Raw genomic sequence first — 16,398 nt, forward strand, 5'->3', positions numbered from 1 at the left:
ATACATATTTTCTGAAAACAGTTCAGAATTATTACTTACATAATGCATTTTAGAATATATAGATGATAATTCTGTAACATAAAGTTTAGATAAAACAATTATATGGGTATTTTGTTTCCTGTTGAATCTTACATGAGATACTAGATTATTTTCCTTTACTTCTCTAGGCGTTTGCATTGTATTAGTATTCAGCTTTTAGAATGATTGCTCTTCTTTCATTTATTTATTTATTTATTTTGTACTCATTGCATGCTTCAGTCATACTCATTCCATGCTGTTCTGTCTTCTGTTGTCCCAATTTATTATAATATATTATTGATTAATTATGTGTTATATCATTTTTCCAATGCATATTTCACTAGATTGTTCTTTCTAGTACTGTAAAGTGATTTTGCTACTTAGTTAACCCCATGTTGTATGAAAAAAAATAAAAGGAAATGATCTCGCCTGAAACGCACACAATTTTTTTTTTTTATGAAAATGCAGTGAACATAGTTTTGAACTGTAACTTAGAGGAATACTGCAATCTTTGCATAGCTATTTTTATCAGCATAGTGCATGCTTTTGCTTGAGGACTTTATTGGAGGAATAAATGTAGTTTGCTTGCTAATTAATTTTGAAATCACATTTTTAAAAGATACAGCTTTTTTCATATGATTCAACCATTTCATTTCCATGCTATGTATTTCAATTTATCAGCAAATAAAGAAAGCAAATAACTGTGTCGTATTCTGGTTTGAATTTTCTGCCAGTATTGTCTTGAACACTCAAAGACTTTTGTTTTTTGAGATATCTTTTGTCAAGGATTTGCTATAAACAGCCTGTATTGTTACAAAGATGTAAGAAATACAAATATTGCAAAAAATATTCTGCAAAATAAGTTTTGTTATTTTGTAGTGTTTTATAGAATATCTAAATTCAGAAATATCTGAACTTGGAAACAAGTTGGAGGCTATTTAGAAGAAAGAGAAACACAACTTTGATTAGAAACAAATGAAATGAAAAATAACCATCATATATTTTTTCAAATATGATATAAAAATAGACAAATATGTTAAAAATTCAAAGACAGAAGAAATAATAATGCGATTGAAAGGATGTAATGTACTGAATGCCCAGCTAAGTTCTGAACTCCTCTCTCCACTCTTTTCTTAAGATGTAATTGGAGCTGCAAGGCAAAAATTAATTGTGTATGCTGTTATCTAAGCATATTGGGAATTTGGTTCATGTTTCAATTCCACAAAAACAGAAGAGGTATAAGTATGAACTACAAAAAACATATTAAATGTTGATTTTAAACTGAAAATGACTGGAAAGATTTATTTTTAATATTTCCAAGTTTTAATGAAAATTCCATAATGAAAAAAATAAAAAGTAATTTTGATAAATACAATAATAATAACAAAAAAAAATTCAACTTTGAAAATAATAATTTCATTAAGTAAGTGCGTACTTTTATAGACAAACAGTAAACTTGAAGGGTTTGTACAAATTTATGCAATGAGATTTCAAAATAAATAGTGCAATCACACTGTATATTCAAACATTTTTTCTTAAGTGAGATATTTTTCTTTTCCTTCTCTTGAATACATTGCGCAGCAATCCACAAGAGAGTATTAAACGTTTTAAAAACATTTTCATTTGCAATCACTGAGAATAATTACGTAAATAATTAAAACAAAAAGGTATGAAGATGTGCATGTAAATTTATAGTTTTGATTTTTTATTAAATTGGTAGTATTAGAATAATAGGTAATATTATAATATTGTTTATGAGGAATTCAAAGGATAAAAGAAAAAATCTTCGAATTATTGTACTTTTTAACGATATTAATAAATTATATTAAATATTTTTATCAAGAAAGGCATGCAGCTTTTAAAACACAAACATTATGAAATAAATCAGAAAAAAAAATGGTATAACTCATACTTCTAACATGTTGAATGTTTCTTTAAATAAAAGAGATATTATTGCTCTTTTTAATTAATATATTGTGTAAATCCTCAAGTAAATTAATTTTAGGTTTATTTTTTCATACCTTATACTGTTTTCAAATTTAGAAAATGCTAACTGCAAGTTATGTGACGCTATAAGTGATCACATAACCACTTTACTATGTCTAGACTCCATATGTATGACTAAAAGTATCGCCGTTCTAAAGTATGTGGGCATTCTGTGCGTGTTCTTAATCTATACTCATCATAGAAAGTTCCAATTTTGCTTGCATCCATGGAATTTACAATGAATATGAATTTCCTATAATGTGATGAAGTCTTTAAAAACTATGCATTTATTATTAGGGCATTCAGCATATTTTTATCCAATCAATAAACTTACACCAAAGAATAAATTATTTTTAATACTGATTTCTGAAATAACAAAATTAGTTTAATTTAAAAAGTATTGTTTACTTTAAAGAAATGTGAAAATTATTCCAAAAATGTCGATGACTTTATCAGCATAAACATAATATGCCTGAAAAAAAGGAAAACTGCACAGAAATCAATCAATACATGAGGGGGGGGGGCAATTTTTTGAAAGGTTACAGCAAAGCTTATTTCAAGCTACAATTATGATTTCTTAGTTGATTGACTAATAATTTTAGCTTCTAGAATTCTTAAATAGGTTAAATCTGTTGGTATTTGCCTACATGTAAATTAATTTTGAATGTAAGTAGTATTTCATGTGCAGTAGAGCTCGTGTTTTGTAATATTAGGGTGCTAAAACCTAAACTATACTACATATCAATGTTTTTAGGTGTGTTAAACTTTGCCTTTTCTAATTAATTTTAATAATGAAAAAAAAAATAGTTTTAGCTTTTAGACGTGATGTAAACGCAATTTAAAAAATAAATAAGCTGTAATAAATTTTAATCTCTATCTACTACTAATAAAGATGAATCTCTTTCTCTGTGTATGTGCATGTGTTTACGCTCTACAAACCAGGCCATTTGACCTATACTTATCAAATTTGGCGTATTGATACTTTGGATAGTGAAATTGTGTAACTTGGAACATTTTTTTTTTGAAATTTTAATTACTTAAAAAATTAAGCTGAATTTTGACGTTTTCCTGTGATAACTTCTAAAAATATTATTCGACAAAAATAAATTTTACATATTTTTAGAATTAAAAAAAAATGCCTTTTTAATGACACCTATTTAACAGTCATACAATGATTTATTTGATTATTTTGATTTTGATTATTTTTAATGATTTATTTGATTTTATATGTGGTTATTTTATGAAAATATATTTGCTCTCCATTTCTTTCACCCCCTCTCTTTTTTTTTTAATATATATATATATATATATATATATATATATATATATATATATATATATATATATATATATATATATCATAGAAACCTTATAGCATTAAGTGCTCAAAAGCATTGTTATGATATATTCAAGATATTGTGGGGCATTCAGAATATCAAAGAATTTCGTGGAGATGACATTCAATATCTTGTGTTTACAGAGAAAGTAATAAAGTTGTTGAAAAGTTAATCAAAATTATTATTTAATAATTCCTTATTTATAAATTAAAAAAATATATTATTTAAATATTTAAGTAAATATTACATTAAAATTTATTTTACAGGATTTTTCCAAGGAAATATAACAAAACCATTTAAAGAATTAATTAATAATAAATGCCTTAGTATTTCATAGAAAAACACATTGTACTTCTAACGTCTTACAATTCATAATTTTTTTTTATTCGGTAACTAAGCTATCAGAATTTTTTAATGGACCTGACTGCCATCCATTCAGTCTAGGGTTTTTAGGCAGCTGCTTACTCTATCTAATCGGAAATCCGGTACTGTTTCAACTCTAAATGTAAAGCTGATGAGTAATCCGGAATATAACATTCGAAACTAAGTATCAGTGTGGGAAATATGCCAAGAAACAGTGTTATAAACTATTATTAGTTCAGGTCACATCTTAAGGTCTTTGTTTAGGCTTCCGAGGAAATGATAAATAAAAAGCAATCAATTATCTTTTAGATTTCATTCTTGACTAAAAGACGAATTAAACGAAGCGCGACAAACAAACTGGCAGTGAACTTTATCCTCCTGCTGGCATTTCTGGAACATTACCAATTCCATTTGCATTACTTTTTACTGTTGTACTACTCTCAAGCTGTGAATACTATGTTTATTTCAAGCAATGTTCAAACTTTTTGACTTTTTTCTCAAATAAAATAAAAGGACAAGGTTTAATTAAAATACCTACTAACGGATATCATGTTCTCTTATTTATCCGGAAAGGCATGTCAAAATAAACAAATCAGAATTCTGTTCTCATACCCTCCATACCCGTGTATTTTCTTTTGCTGTTGTACTACTCTCAAAATGTAAATAATACTTATTTCAAGCAATGTTTAAATTTTTTTACTTTTTCCTCATATAAAATCAAAGGGCAGGTTTAATTAAAATGTCAGTCTAACAGATGTCAAGCATTCTTATTTATAAGGAAAGGCTTGTCAAAATATGCAAAATAGAACTCCGTTCTCATACCCCTCCCCCGTACCCGTGAACATTCCAGCCACTGAAGGGCATGTTGGGCATGACACTTGAATTTTATTTAAATCACAATATCTGTAAAAAGTACCATTACTCGAGACATTTTTTTTTTTTTCATTTCTCTATTATACATATTAAAGATACACTTCATTTTATCTGTATGGGTAATTATTTAATAGATAATAATCATCATAAATATACATTAATTTTTCATGTTACTCGACTGGATATTTTCCAGATTTTTTTTGTTTTTGTTTGAGCATACATTTCCAATTATAAACAGTCAATTGTTAATTTTAATCAATTTTTTTTAGTTAGAAAACTATCATTTACATTTTTTCTTTATCTATTTGAATAAACTTTAGCAATTATATAGATTATAAAAATAATAATACTCTTAAATAAGAATTATTATTTTATAACAGAAAATGACACATGGTAAGAAGTATAATGTCAAAATATAGAAGGCGATTAAGAGAGTTATTCAGTAATTTGTAAGGAGACCCAGGAAAACAAAATAATAATAGCACAGGAATATGAGATTATTAGATGATTACTGGTGGAATGTGACTGTAGGAACATTTTCTCGAAAAACATTCTATAAATATTCCCGTAGGACTGTATTGAACAGCAGGCAGGTAAAAGCAGAGTAAATAATTTCCTATAATAAAAGTTTGATGATAATTATTGCACCACATGTCATCTTGCGACCAGTGTATGCGTATGCAGAGTCGGCCTTCTCTACAAAGGGGCCTGGGTGCAAGAAGCCATTTGGGACCTTAATTTTTTTTTTGTAAAGCAAAAAAAAAAAAAAAAAAAAAAAAAAAAACCGAACATTTATTATTAATGCGTGATTTTGTTTTTGCTAATGCATCAATTACTTCAGAAAAATTACAATTTTTTGCAAGTTCTTTTTCGATGCTTAATACAGCAAGTGCATGTAAGTGTTCTGAACACATGCTTCACCGAAGATAATTCTTTATAAATTTTAACTTCCAGAAAGAGTGCTCATCACTTGCTATAGTAACTGACAACGTAAAGAAAAGTTAGTTTTGATATAGTTAATACATTTAGAAATAGCTCATTATAATTATTGTTTAGTATGTTTTTCAATATGTCTTGTGCGTTATTTACATCTCTTTCATTCAAAATCAAATCCCGTAGCAAAGAAATTTCCTGGATTAGGTTTTCATCTACATCTTCGTTTTAAAACTTTACATAATTTTTGGAACATTTCTCTAATTCATGTTTTTCTAAGGTTTTTATGTCAGTGATTAATTTGAAATCAGAAATAATATTTGATATACTTTTAAATCTATCTTCTATTTCTACAATAACACTATCAATTACAGTGTTAAAAAATAACACCTATATTCCTCTACCGAGTTTCTTATAACTTCGTCTTCTGCTAATTCAGGCTATAATCTTTTCCTTTACCGAATTTGTTTTTCAGGAAAATGCTTAGAAGAAATGCTCAAATTACGCCAAGGCACTTTTGTTTCATCTAAAAATATGTTAGATTTTGTTCTTAAATTTTATATTTCAGTTTTAATTTTATTGACTAAATTGAAAGCCGAGTCAAGAAGAATTGTTTTTGCTTGAATAGCAGTGTATACAAATTTGTTCAAACTATGTATACACTGCTTTAACCGAATCTATTTTGGTCTCACAACGAGTGTCACATAATGGTTTAAGAGTAAAGTTTAAATGCTTTTGCAGAATTTCCCATCTTTTTGTAGATGCAGAAAATAGGCAATATAAGCGTTGCAATATCTCAATTTTTTTTTCAATAAATACTGCTGGAAGTGGCATCATAAATTAAAAACATTAAAGGAATGTAATACGCAAGGCGCATAAATTGCATGCGGATTTTGAGAAAGTATTCTAGAGTGTACACCTTTGTATTTTCCTTTCATGTTGTTACCGTTGTCGGTTGCTTGTTTTCTACAATTTATAATATTTAAATCAAGCTCACTTAATCTTTCCAATAGAGTTTTTGCTAGCCTTCCATAGTCACATCAGCTACTTCAATAAATCCTATAAATGACTAATTTATTATAGTTAACCTTTTCTCTTCAAAATTTACATACCTAATAACGATTGAAGTTTGTTCCTTATGGAAAATATCAGAATTACAATCCATTTGGATACTATAATACATGGTTGCTTTTATATAATGTTTAATTTTGTTAAGGATTTCATTTCCTAAAGTAGAATGTGCTAAATGATGCATTATTTTGTTTATATAGTCCATTAGGGTCGTATTTACTTAATAATTCGATTAAACTTAAAAAATTTCCATTATTAGGCATTCCTATTATTTCGTGGGTTCCTCGAAGTGAAAGATTATTACATGCTAAAAAAAGGATCACATCCACAATTCTTTGAAATAAGAATTTAAATCGTGCCGTTTTCTTACTTATATTAACTTGATTTGTTTTATCAATAGTCGAACGTAAATTGAGTCGTTTTAGTAATTCTTTTCCAGCATTAAACGAATTAAAATGACTACTAGAACGCTCATGGTCTTGGATTACAGTTCTCAGCTTTCTCCAGTTATAATAGCCATAAATCCTGTAGTTTGATCATTTCCTCTTCTTTTGGAAAACAGTATACAAAAAAAAAAAAGACACTACGTAGTCTTGTGTTTTTGGATAAATTAACCAGCTACCAAGTTAGGTTTCATCATTTGACATTTTTTTTTTTAAATTAGTACGTAGTAGAAAATGATCTATCTTCAGCATTTTTAGCAAAAACTCCTTTGCATTGTACAGGTCCGATTTTAACACAAAACATTCTAAATTTATCAGTTATAATACTTTGCCCATAAACCAGGATCATTTATACTCTCTAAATCAAATTTGTTATTGGTCATTTCCGTCATTTTTTTCTGACTTAGTCTATTTGTATAAACACACGGTTCTTCAAAAAATTTCATCGTTTTAACATTTTCATTACAAGACTGTGTAGTTTGCGTGGACCTTTCTTCCCCAGTTGAAGTTTGAATTATAACTTCTGAAGTTATTGCCAGAATTACTTCGTAGCCAAGAAAACAGATCTACTTGTGACTTCTTGTGAAGTTTAGCTTTTCTGCTATTTTCTTTTCTGATAATTTTCTTTTTTGACAACCGGAAAAATATGTCCTTGGTATGGACATGGTTATATCTAACAATATTAAGCAGTTTATGGAAGGAATTATGAAATTACTATATACTATACTATACACAATTACCTAGTAAGTTAGATAAATGATTGTAAATCTACTTTCCTTATATTAATAATATTTGCACACTTGCATTGGACTATAACATAAACTGTAAACTTTATATATTCCCAAATACTTCGACTGCACCATTTAAATTTGTTCCTTAATTCTTTTCATTCCGGTCGTGGCCGGTGAAGCAGTAATGCAATGTGCATTGCTAGGAGTTGATCGTTTAATTCATCTTCGATTTACTTTTTGTTTGAACGACTTAATATAAACAAACATACACAGATGCACGCATAAAAAATATTACATTAGATGCAGAAAAAAATAGCTGATGATTTACAAGTCCATTTGAACCCAACTTCATCCTTGACTTCTGGGCACCGCTTTCACCCAGAAATCGCGCCGCTCTGCTTTAACATGTCTGAAGGGAATTTCCTTATTCATAATTAAACTCCCCCCCCTTCCCATTTTAAATAACGGCGTCAGTCAACGTTCAGCCAGCCAAGTGAAAACAAACGTATACTTTCAGTATGTGTAAACGTTATTATTGTTCAGGACACTATTTTAATTCTTGATCACGGTGGGGTCCCACAATCGCGGAACCCTGGTGCATAGCATCCGCCGCATCCCCTAGATGGCCGGCCCTCTATATGTGTGTGTGTGTGGATTTTTAAGCACTGACTGGTGCCATTTATGTATAAACTGCACCAGATCATACTGTTTTTTTAAACATGTAATTTCGCCTTTGAAAAAAAATCCTAGTTGTAAAATCAATCTGTCCTACTACCTGTTGCTTCTTTGTCAAAGTGGCTACTCTGGCAAATATACAAGGTGTTTGCATATTCGTGAATCTGAGTCCTTCTTGACTAGTATTGTATTCTCGATCTACTTGCAAATTATTGGCAATTGCTCTGAATAACTTTATATTAAAGTACAACAGGAAGTTTGTTAACGAGCATATGTTCAAAGACGATATTCATTTACCGTTTATAGGTGTGCTATAGTTTTCTTGGTCATCACATATCCGTTTTGGAGAGCAAAAAATAAATAAAATCCAAATTTATTTGTAAGGGAAACTAAAATGCATATCACTTCTTTAATTTTTTTGGAGAGCATAATTACTGACACTCCATTTTTTTTAAGTCTTGAAATATTATAATTCATTTTATTAATTAAAAATTTCTGAAAAAGATAAAAGATTTGAAAATCAATTGACAATATATATTTTAATGCAACAACGGCAATATATATTGTTGTTAAGCTTAATGTAAAGCCTTAGATAATTCCCTATTAATTCTTCACAAATGATTGTAACAGAGAGGGTTGAATTCTAATTAATTAAGCGCCTTAATTTATGATCTATAAATCCCCATGCCTATTTCCTAACCCACCCCTGCTTTAATGTGGTTGTATATTCCTGGATTTGCATTTGATCAAAGTTCTTCCTTTCTGCGCATTTAACTTTGTTTCTATAACAAATTTATCAGCAAATGAATAAAATTAAACTGTAATTCAGAAGTACGAATCAGAATCGCAGAAAGGTATATGTGGAAAAACGGTATGATAGGATATATAATATTATATATCTAGATAGGATATATAATATTATCTGTACTTATATAACGCTCAATGTGTGTGTGTGTGTGTTGGCGCTCTACAGGCCAGACCGTTTGACCCTCAGCTACCAAATTTGATACATGTATACCTTGGAGGTCGGAAATGTCCCTTTTTTTGAATTTTTAATTAGAATTTTAATTATTAATTAAAAACTAACTTTACCGCCAAAAAAATCTTTTCATTTCCCCCACCGCTAAATGAGTAAGGTTTCAGTTTTTTTCCCACGCTAATACGGTTAGGCTTAAGATTTTTCGGCTGATTATTTCAAACGATTCTGTTTATTTTCTTAATGTTTTATGCATTTAAAATTAAACATTGTTAATTAATCGATCTTTCAGATTCATTCTGAAGTACTTTTGAATTAAAATAAAACAGAAAAAAAGATATTAAACATTTCTAATCTGCATAGCGTTACCTCAACTGGCGTAGAAAAATTCAGGCATGCGCATTGTGTTCTGACTGTTGACAAATATTATCAACGGATGCGGACTTGATTTAAATTATTTTTATTTTAGTTACATGCTTTTGTAATTAAATTGTATTTAAGTTAGTTATATATTTTGTGTATATGCTTATAGTTTTAAATACATCGTTTTTTAAGTAGTTTTTTTTAACCTGTTTTCAACCGATTATTTTAAACGATTCGTTTTATTTTCTTAGTGTTTGATGCATTTAAAATGAAACATTGTTAATTAATCGATCTGGTCATGATGAATCTGAGAAAATTTTGTTGACAAATTCTTGAAATATTACATAAATTAAGAAAGATATTCTTTAGTGCTCATGAAGTTTAAACGCTCAGTGACTGTTTTCAGTAATCATATTACAAAAAAATTCTTTGTTTCTGTAAAAAATATTATTATATTAATTGCAGATTAATCCTTTCCACTTTAATTTAAAGTATAAATTCTACGGGAGCTAACAGAAAATTAGAGAGATACATATTACGTTATGAATGAAGGCGTTTATAATATTATGAATGAATTATATGACTATCAAAATTTGAATTTTTAAAATATTTTGATGAAGAAGCTATTAAAGTAGGAATTGCACAAAATATTTAATTATTAAAATTTTAACGAACATTAAGATTGGTTAACCGGCTTGTCGCCATAGGCGGCTAGTATATAATATTTCATATATCCTGTCATACCTTCTTTTTTATTATATAATCTTGTTTATTTTACTGCTTCTTTTGAAATGACAATGATTTATTTCGGAAAAAAAATATTGTTTTGAACTATTTTTCAAAATGGAAAGATTTTTCTAAAATTTTATGAATGTTGAGCAGTATATAAAAAAGATGGAGTTTTTATTGTAATTTATAACCAATTTTTGGCAACTGGCAGATTTATTTTTACTAGAAAATTACTTGATACGGGAATATATTTAGTCAATTTTCTCAATCTTTTAAATGAGAGATTTAGAGTCTACTGTTTGATTAAAAACAAAACAACTACATTTTAATATTGTTTATAGCTTACTGCAAATTCTATTTGTCATGTTTGAAAATTATTTCATAGTACTAATTATTTATTTATAAACGTATATATATATATATATATATATATATATATTTGTAAAATATGAAGCTCAAGAAAATCAAAAGCTTTCGAATTAAAAATTATATTTCTGACAAATAGTTTTAATCATTTTCATCTAAATAGTATTAATTAAAATAAAAGGATAGTGGATATTAATTGTGACAATAATTATTGTGACAGTGGATGACAATTGTGATAATTAATTGTATGACATCTTTTGATATATTAGAATAAGTGAAAACAAAACAATGCGTAGCGAAAATTATATTGGAAACAGAAATTTATGGTATATTTTCCCCATTTCATAAAATTGAATGCAAGCCATGGTTAATATATAAAGTAGTGGAATGATGATTTCAGTTTGTATAATGATCGTCATAAAAAAGATCGAAATTGTAAATTCTGTTTAATCAATATTCTTTAGGAATTTTCGTAGAAATGGACGCATACCAGTAATTATTAGGAAAAACCTAACTATGACTGAACACTGTCGCTATTAGGTTTTTCCTAACAGCGACAGTGACTAAGAAAGACTGGAAAGTGGTCATATGATGTCTCCGAATAAGAATACGTTAATAATAATAAGTAGAAGAAATCAGTATTTGTTAAATTATAAAATAACTTTCGAAATATTTTTTATTAATTTATGTACATGGCTATTAATTTTCATTATTTATCTCATTTGTGTAATTAAAATAATTTATAATCAAAATAAGCCAAACAGTGATAAGAAAAAATGTAGAACATTTTTTCAACTTCTCCTTAAATCGTAATCGATGCTTTCGTTTAAAAATACACTGACTCGTCAAGGCATTTGGCGGATTGAATGAAAAAATGATGCCGTTTTTGTTTTATTGGTTGTTAAAGTTCTAGAATAATGATGCTTGACTGACTATTTAGCAGATATTTTATATATTTGCGTTAAATTCGTAAATAATAATGTTCTCTAACATAATTGTATGATTTTAATAATTTCTACATCTACAGAAACTACAATTGGCCTGTTTATTTATTAATTTCCCGTTTGTTAAAAAGCCCATGGGACTTACGCTTTGTCAGCTCAGACATGAAATCTTTAAGATCAGTTCATTCACCTTCAATCTTGGACTTTCGCCATTCGCGAGCAACTGAGGTGTCTGTTCATTAGTATGACGTCAACAGAATCAATTGAAATGCTTGTGCATTCGATGCAATCAAATGAGTATCTTCGCCTTTGATCTTTACTCACATTAATAGAAATTAATTTAATAATTGGTATGATAAAATAATTGGAATAATGGATTAGTTGGCGTTGGAATTAATTCGATGCACCATTTGAATAATTTTTTTTTCAGAATTTTAATATTAAACGGACAATGAAGATTGTAAAGAGAAAGAGAATAGGAAAATTTGATTAAAAAAAACTTGATAGTGACTATAGACTAGCGTATTATCTGTAATTGTATCATGGGCGAAGTGAAATGCAACAAACATGAAAAAAAAAGTCGAAACGCTCTACAGGGGCAGATTGTTGGATTTAGAACTGCTATATCTGGCATGTAGCTGTTCCTCGGATAATAGATACTCAAATATGAAAGAGGTTCGCAAAATTTTAATTAGAATTTTATTTAAAAATTAGTTAAAATTTTAAAGCTTTTCCTTAATAATTTTAGATATTATTGCGCAAAAACCATTATTATATAATTTTAAAATACGCTTTCCAATGATATAAATTTCATTTCCGTAAAAAAAAAATCTTTCTAGTTTTAATACATATTTTAAAAATATTTTTTTTTGTTATTGAATTTATTCTCGCACACTTTTCGACTATATTAAATATATTTTTTTTGCTTGTTTGTATGTACACGTTATTGCTGCCATCTTAAAATTTTTGAACACTCTAAAATCTATCACTCAAAAATTTTGAATATTAGAGATCTACGCATAACGATCAAAAGAAAAAAAATATTGACAAATCAAGTTTAAGGTGTTAAAATCCTGCAATGTTTCAGTATAGAGGCTCGAATATTCTTTATATTTTCCATGTATTATTTTTATATAAATGCTTAGACTGATTTGTTAGTTCACTAGAAAGTATGCCACAACTATTATATAGCTATTCATATAGAGCTTATATAAATATATAGCTATAAAAGAGCTAATAATTATATTTATAAAGAGCTTATAATTATATAGCTATTATTATAGACCCATTTACAGTCTTCCTTTTCGGACTGAAAAGTTTTATCTGCTCTGCCTCAGAAGTTTCGAACAGAATATCTTATCCGTGACTTTGAACGCACAAATAATCAGAACGAGTAATTTTTGAATGAAGTATTAATTCGTGAGGAAGTTACAAACTCCCAAGTTACCGGAAACCGGATAGAAATCTCGTTAATTTATTAAAAAATTAAAACAAAAAGAATTATCTTCCCTAAAAATTTTCACATATATTTCACATATTCTTTAAGAAAGATATTATCATTCCTTTCATAAAATTGTGGCTTCAAGGCTGTTTATCAAATTTTGTATATCCAAGTTTTTGTGTTTTTGAAGTATCGCACTCACAAACATGAACTTACCGGACCAAAAAAATGGTCTCCCTTTTGACGGATTTGTTTCAAAAATTTATGCATGTCTACAATTCCAATGATTAGCCTGTACGCCAAATTTCAACCATATAGCTCTTTGCGTTTTTGAGCTATATTGATCAAATGCATAAGCACAATCAGGCAGGCAGACTTACTTTCCACGGATTTTAGCCAAATTTTAGAAAAAATCTACAAATATGGTATTAAGACTACATATTGAATTTCATTATTTTAGCTCTAATTGTTTATGAGCTAAACGAGTCATAGACAGACAGTCAGACATAATTCCAAAAATTTTAGGATTCAAGAAATTTTGAAACGTAGATACGTCAAAATCTCGGATGTTAAATTTTTTGAGGAGTATCATGCTTTCTCTTTGTATATTCTTTCTCTTTCTTATACTTCGTAAAGGAGAAAGTTGAAACGAAGATAAAGAAGTGAGTAGTAGTTCGGTGTGGCGTAGCATACCTATTTATAGACATATTGAGCAATAATCGGATTATTTCAGTCTAGTGTGGGCTTACGACTGAGGCGACACAGAAAGCAAGTGTCTTTTTCTTCATTCGGAAGACCGCTAATGGGAAATTAATTGTATGATTAATGTAATTTTCTTATCATTATCCAGAAATTAAATGGATGTTTTAACTGGATTGAGTAGTAACAAGCACGTGGAATTTAGTATAATATTAAAAATAATAATAATAATATATTTCTTACGCGTCAGTGGTAACGAGCAAGTAAATGCATGCAATAATAAATAAGCGTAAAAGAAATCGACAGTCGATATATTGAACCGACTTTTTACTTTTAGCTTTAATATCTGTGTTCTAATTTTCTTATTTGTATTATTTTCGCTGATGCTACAATTCTATTTGCTAATCGCATTTGTATTCTTTACTATAAAAGTCTATAAAGGGTTGACTAGTTTTTATTTATTGTAATCAGATTTAGTTAGAATTATTTTAAAATAATTTACACTGTATAAATGGTATTCTTAATGTAGAAATATCATCGTGGAATGACCTACTTGATTTATTCAAAACTTTATTCATTTTTTTTCATGCATTCAATTGCTTTGTTTAATGTTAGAAGTTGCAAGTATGTCGAGTTAAAATACAAAACATTTTACATCTAAAGAATAAGCTATAACAGTTATTTATAACTGCTGATTGGATAATCTACATTTTTGTTACACAAAAGAAAGCTTAATATTGAGTATCAGTGCAAGACAACATGGTTTTATGATTATCAAATGACTGTCTATTCCACTAATTAATAAGTGGGTTTTATATAATTTTATGATCTCGATAGATTACGTGGTTTAGTAATTGGCTTTGGCAATTTAAGCATGGCTTCAATTGTAGTATAGACTTTGCTAGGGAGATATCTAAAGTTTTGTCCGTTGTTCATTAACATTAATAATTTGCATACGCTATACATTAACTTCTAATAATTTGCATCAACAATTAATTAGTCGTATATTATTTTTCCTCAATAAATGCAAAACATAAGCGATGAGTAAGGTATCATTAATTAAAGTTTTTTTTACCGACTTTAATGATGGCATACTCTTTTTTTTTATTAAAACGCATTCTTTGTTTATAAATTTGAACTATAAGAAAATTTTAATTTGCAAGAAGAATTCTCATTCTGCCAATTTAATCTAATTCACATGACACGTGCTGGAAACTCAAGTGAAACATTTATTCATTCAATTTGTTTCACAAATATCAGAAATGTTATAATCATAGTAATGAGCGCTATTTAGACAGATTAGTGTTTAAAAGCGTTATGCATAGTGTGCTGTTTGTAGTCATTGTTTGTTTACCATATAACTTTGCTTTTATAACTTTATAACTTTTTTGTTTAACTTTCTCAAGTTTCTCGAAATTTATTTTTCTATATGTTTATTACGCCTGAAAGCCCTTTGAATGTTATAAAGTTCATTGAGTGTATCTCTATTTTTTAATAAAAATTAAACCGCATTATTTTTTAAATGTGCTTTGTTTTCATTTATTCCTGATGATATATATTATTTCTTTTCTTCACGTTTAAAGATATACGGGGAAAAAGAATTCCCGAAGGAGTGAATGAGACGCTTCGCTCCAAACCCTGGCGAGAAACCAAATGCCATGCTAGGTCAAAGACAACTGTGAAACTAACAAAGAGCATCCCGTCTTAGGAGAACAAATCAACAGCCACAAACTACAATTAGAAAAATGAGCAATCAATCAGCCAAAAGTTGCAAAAATAAAAACAATGGAGCAATAGCAGCCCATAATTTGACGAAATCTTATTATTTCACAACTTTAATAGATGAAAATGGCGATTAAAAGAAATCGGAGAAGGCAACCTGACAATGACACAGAGTTGTACAAGATTTTTACAAAAGGATAGTGTGATGACGAAACACTGCATGGGTTCAATGGACATAATCTGTAAAATTTGTGGCGCATTGCTCTTTTATTTTTTTAATCTCAAAAGAGTTAGCATTGCTTTGGTATCATTATGGTATTGACAATTGTAAACATATTCTCATCGCTAAATTTTCTTCACTATTTTATGAATATTATTTAAATATTACGAAAATGAAATTATGGAAAATGAGTTCAAATTTTTTCCCAAGTGCAAAGAAATTAGAATAATGCATATTTTGTGTCAAATTTTTTCCCAAGTACAAAAAAATTAAAATAATGCATATTTTGTGTCAGTTTTTTTTTCCATACACATTAAAGCTTCTAAATTACTCTATTTTCTTTAATTAATTATATGAGTCATATTTCTATTTTGTACATTTTTTGGTAAAGAATTGACGCAAAAGACAAAGCTGTTTGAATAGGAGTCCACATAATCAAAGTTAAAGTGTTCCGAGCTTCCACTGAAAAAAAAATCAAATATAGATTTTTTTATGTCTAGATAAGCTT

Source organism: Argiope bruennichi, chromosome 3 (genome assembly GCF_947563725.1).
Source record: "Argiope bruennichi chromosome 3, qqArgBrue1.1, whole genome shotgun sequence".
NCBI classification, from domain to species: Eukaryota; Metazoa; Arthropoda; class Arachnida; order Araneae; family Araneidae; genus Argiope; species Argiope bruennichi.